Raw genomic sequence first — 6000 nt, 5'->3', positions numbered from 1 at the left:
AATGAGTGGAGAACAGGAGGGCTTCTAAAAGAAAAACTAACAGGTCTGTGAGAGCCGGAATTCTTACTGGTTGGTAGGTGATCAAATACTTATGTCACGCAATAAAATGCAAATTAATTACTTAAAAATCATACAATGTGATTTTCTGGATTTTTGTTTCAGATTCCGTCTCTCACAGTTGAAGTGTACCTATGATAAAAATTACAGACCTCTACATGCTTTGTAAGTAGGAAAACCTTCAAAATCGGCAGTGTATCAAATACTTGTTCTCCCCACTGTATGTATCATCTGGGATGTTTTCCAAAGCAAAGTATGCTAAGTGTTTTGTTCCGTTGATAGTGAATGTTTAGTCTTGACGAAGACTGATGTGCTCAATTTCTAAATGCATTGAATCCTACCAATGCATCGGCCTAGTGGAGAGCAACCAACAGGGACTCATGACATACAGTAATAGCTAGACATCTACACTAAGTTGACATATTGTATATTTTATTGGTCAGTCTTATCTTACATTATGAATCATATTGTAGTAACTGTTACGGCAGTTTGAGTTTGAAGTACTTCAGATGTTCCAAAGCAGTTCCATTCCACGACACAGCAGGCATTTGCATGTGTTTGACTTCCAGCAGCGTCTCGACACCTCTTTCAAAAACAATACAGGCACAACTAAATTAAGATCCATCTTTCTATCATTACTTCCTATTCCTGACACAGATTATTTATATCTATATTCATGCCAACATTAAAAAAATAACTCTGAAATACGTAGCGTACCGAAATAACTTACAGTGGCTTCAGAGAGTATTCATATCCCTCGACTGAATTCAAAATGGATTAAATATACACTACCGTTCAAAAGTGTGGTGTCACTTAGAAGTGTCCTTGTTTTTGAAAGAAAATCCCATTTTTGGTCCATTAAAATAACATCAAATTGATCAGAAATACAGTGTTAATGTTGTAAATGACTATTGTCGCTGGAAACGGCAGATTTTTATGGAAAATCTACATAGGCGTACAGAGGCCCATTATCAGCAACCATCACTCCTGTGTTCCAATGGCACTTTGTGTTAGCTAATCCAAGTTGATCAAAGGCTAATTGATTATTAGAAAACCCTTTTGCAATTATGTTAGCACAGCTGAAAACTGTTGTGCTAAATAAAGAAGCAATAAAACGGGCCTTCTTTAGACTAGTTGAGTATCAGCATCTCTGAGCGGTTTCCTTCCTCTCCAGCAACTGAGTTAGGAAGGTTGCTTGTATCTTGGTAGTGACTGGGTGTATTGATACACAATCCAAAGTGTAATTAATAACGTCACGATACTCAAAGGGATATTCAATGTCTTCTTTTATTTTACCAATAGATGCCTTTCTTTGCATGACTCCCAAGTGGTGCAGCGATCTAAGGCACTGCATCACAGTGCTAGCGATGTCACTACAGACCCTGGTTCGATCCCGGGCTGTCTCACAACCAGCACTGATTGGGAGTCCCATAGGGCGGCGAACAATTGGCCCAGCGTCGTCTGGGTTACGGGAGGGTTTGGCCGGGGTAGGCCGTCATTGTAAATAAGAATTTGTTCTTAACTGACAAACTGACTTGCCTAGTTAAATAATGTTTGTTTTTTTAGTTAAAAAAATTGCTACGCATTGGAAAACCTCTCGTCGTTGTGGTTGAATCGGTGTTTGAAATTCACTGTTTGACTGAGGGACCTTAATTGTATGTGTTGTGTACAGAGGTGAGGTAGTCATTCAAAAATCATGTTAAACACTATTATTGAACACAGAGTGACTCCATGCAACTTATTATCTGACTTTACTCCTGAACTTATTCTGGCTTGCCATAACAAAGGGGTGAAATTCTTATTGACTCAAGACATTTCAGCTTTTCATTTTTTTTAATAATTTTGTAAACATTTATAAAAACATAATTATTATTCCACTTTGACAATTTAATCAATTTTAAATTCAGGCTGTAACACAAAATGTGGATTAAGTAAATAAGTGGGAATACTTTCTGAAGGCACTGTACTGAAATTAGACTACCTCTAGTAATGTATAGCATTCGCTAGCTACCTATTTCACTCTGAAATGTTGTATAACAAATCAATGAGGGAGCAATATATCCAGTATGTCTTCTTGAGGCTGGATAGACACATCTAATGAATTGATTTCAATGGCAAGAGCTCTTTCTCTAATAACTTTGCATAAATCCATGTTCACCTTTAGCCTTCATGTAATGCCAAACCAGACCAACGTCCATTAGATTGACAGATTATACAGACAGAACATAGAATATAATACAAGGAATTGCTAGTTCACATACAGCCTTACACAAAACTTAATTTGCTATTTTGATATTACAGTCTCAATAAAAATATATAACACCTTGTGTCAGTGGAATGCCTCAATAAATAAAGGTGAATAAAGGGATTAGCAGAAAACTGTTTGAGGTCATTTCAAAGAAAAGCCAGTGACATTTTGGCATTAGAAAAAGAGAATGTCTTGATTGAAACTTAAACATTTTGCAATTATCCTGCTGAATACCTCTAGACAGCAAAAAATTCAGGGTAGCAACATCACAACAGTCATACAAGGAACATAAACCGCTGTGATCCACATTGAAGTGTCAGGATAGAATCCATAACAGACACAAGGCCAGGTCTTCCTCCAGATAAAAAAAAAAGAAGCCACTTGAGACACCACTTACAGTGCATTCGGAAATTATTCAGACCCTTTGACTTTTTCCACATTTCGTTACATTACAGTGTTATTCTAAAATTAATWAAAAAAAAAAAAAATCTCATCAATCTACACAAAATACCCCATAATTACAAAGCAAAAACAGGTTTTTAGAAACGTATTAAAAATAAAATAAATAAATATCATATTTACATAAGCATTCAGACCCTTTACTCAGTACTTTGTTGAAGCACCTTTGGCAGCGATTACAGCCTAGAGTCTTCTTGGGAGTGATGCTACAAGCTTGGCACACCTGTATGTGGGGAGTATCTCCCATTCTTCTCTGCAGATCCTCTCAAGCTCTGTCAGGTTGGATGAGGAGCATCGCTACACAGCTATTATCAGGACTCTCCAGAGATGTTCGATCGGGTTCAAGTCCGGGCTCTGGCTGGGCCACTCAAGGACATTCAGAGACTTGTCATGAAGCCACTCCTGCGTTGTCTTGGCTGTCTGCTTAGGGTAATTTTCCTGTTGGAAGGTGAACCCTCGCCCCAGTCTGAGGTAATGAGCGCTGTGGAGCAGGTTTTCATCAAGGATCTTTCTACTTTCCACCATTCATCTTTCCCTCGAACCTGACTAGTCTCCCAGTCCCTGCGCTGAAAAACATCCTCACAGCATGATGCTGCCACCACCATGCTTCACCGTAGGGATGATACCAGGTTTCCTCCAGATGTGCCGCTTGGCATTCAGGCCAAAGAGTTCAATCTTGGTTTCATCAGACCAGATCAATCTTGGTTTCATCTTCCGTCTGACCACTCTACCATAAAGGCCTGATTGGTAGAGTGCTGCAGAGATGGATGTCATTGTGGAAGGTTCTCCCATCTCCACAAATTTCTTCCATTTAAGAATGATGGAGGCCACTGTGTTCTTGGGGACCTTCAATGCTGCAGAATGTTTTTGGTACTCTTTCCCAGATCTGTCTCAGCTATCTCGGAGCTCTACGGACAATTCCTTCAAAATCATGACTTGGTTTTTGCTCTGACATGCACTGTCAACTGTGGGACCTTATATAGACAGGTGTGTGCCTTTCCAAATCATGTCCAATCAATTGAATTTACCACAGGTGGACTCCAATCAAGTTGTAGAAACATCTCAAGGATGATCAATGGAAACAGGATGCACCTGAGCTCAATTCCGAGTCTCATAGCAACGGGTCTGAATACTTATGTAAATAAGGTATTTCTGTTTTTTATTTTTAATAGATTTGCAAAAATTTCTAAAAACCTGTTTTTGACTGTGTCATTATGGGGTATTGTGTGTAGATTGATGAAGATTTATTTTTATTTAATCAATTTTAGAATAAGGCTATAATGTAACAAAATGTGGAAAAAGTCTAGGGGTCTGAATACTTTCGGAATGCACTGAAATTCAACCTAGCACATCCAACCCAGCTGTACCGTATATCAACAAACATCTGAGACAGGGAGAGACCGCGTTAAAAGCACAACCACCACACACACAAACTCACACACACACACACACCACACACACACCCACACACACACACACACACACACACACACACACACACACACACACACACACACACACACACACACACACACACACACACACACACACACATACACTTAGTGTTGTGAAATCTGTTGTGTAATGCATTGTAATGTTTTTCAAATGTTACAACTGTCTTCATTTTGCTGGACCCCAGGAAGAGTAGCTGCTGCCTTGGCAACCGCTAATGGGGATCCATAATAAATACAATACGTACAAACAAAACAGAGAGCTGCTGACCCGGTCTGAACCAGTTCTCTGTGATTTATGGTTTATGGTCCCAAGCAGACACACTTTTGTTCTTGGGGGTCATAAATCTCCTGCACCTCCAAGCAGATCGCTGACTATTCGGCAGGCCAGCAGACACCCCTACGCTTCGCTTAGTCCCATCTTCAGACTACTGTACAGTAGGCTATACCTCTCAACACACACACACATATAGTAAGTAGCACGCCGCACACACACAAACACACAGTAGGGAAACGTGATGACTTGTTGTGGTCTGCACGCATGCACGCACACACACCACACACACGCCACACACACAACACACACACACAAACACACACACACACACACACACAACACACGCACGCACGCACGCACGCACGCACACACACACACACACACACACACACGCACACACAACACGCATCACACACACACACACACACACACAGAAACCACTGCTATATTTAGCCCCATCCATAAGAGCTGTACATTACACCTCTTAACACAAAGAAGCAGAATCCTCCTCAAACAAACCCCAGTGCAGGCATGGTAGTAAATCACAATGAGTAGACAGACAATAGTATGCGATAACGACAAGCAGAGCACCATTCATTCCAGCATTTAAAACATTCTAACAGTGCTTCTATGGTTTATCTGTGTGTGCTCTGCACAGCTCCAGTCTCAATGTAATATTCCAATTCAATTATTGAATTTACTCATGAAGCGGAGAATTTACATTGAATTGAAGTCGAATTTGAACTATCTTCAAGTTATGGAAATGGAATTGAATTGGAATTAGACTGTTTGAACTGTTTGAATTGGAATTGAAAAAATCTTTAGAATTAAATTGAAATTTTATATTTGTACATTTTCCAGTGAATGGAATTAATGCACTTAGTATCAATGGACTGCAGGATTTATTTTAAATCATTTATATGACTTATATTTCCAGTATAGCAGTATGCTGTAGCAAGGCTGTCTGAACAGTGACATGATTAGCCTGAAAGCCCAAGGGAAATGAATTTGAATTTGTGGAATTGTTGGGGATAATATTTAATTGGGAATTTAATTATTGGAATATACCTAACATTGAATTTGAAAGGAATTTAATTATATCTGAATTCAAAGACTGACCTGGGATGTTATTTGAATTAAATGGAATTGACAGGGAGAGGGAATTGAATTAGAATTGCACTGTAGACTGATGCCTTGAGCACACTATAACGTTATGTATCCATGACTCATTCTGTAATACAAGACTGTGGCACTGTGTGCACCTACATTGGCTGTTTTGTAGGTGGAGGCTATAGCTGTGTGTGTGTGGGGGGGGGGGGGGGTTGGAGTGACATGCACCTTCTCCTTCGAAAAAGACTAAACAGCATGTTGAATACAATGATTTGGATGACAAATTTAACCACCTGAAATTAGTTACTTCCACCAGACCACAGACATTTTGATGGATCCTTTGTACACAAGACATGAGACAACTCACTGTCACAGAGAGGAGTGCAGGGAGGGAGTGA

General features: G+C 39.6%; 1 protein-coding gene across 2 annotated transcripts in view; it reads right to left on the bottom strand.

Annotated features, from left to right (window-relative positions):
- The window catches only part of mgat4c (mgat4 family member C), a 178000-nt gene that overhangs the window by 157400 nt on the left and 14600 nt on the right, over positions 1–6000 (bottom strand). The window lies entirely within an intron of this gene.

Source organism: Salvelinus sp. IW2-2015, linkage group LG4q.1:29, assembly GCF_002910315.2.
Source record: "Salvelinus sp. IW2-2015 linkage group LG4q.1:29, ASM291031v2, whole genome shotgun sequence".
NCBI classification, from domain to species: domain Eukaryota; kingdom Metazoa; phylum Chordata; class Actinopteri; order Salmoniformes; family Salmonidae; genus Salvelinus; species Salvelinus sp. IW2-2015.
Note: the sequence above shows the minus strand (reverse complement) of the source record. Positions and strands in the feature narration are given on the sequence as shown.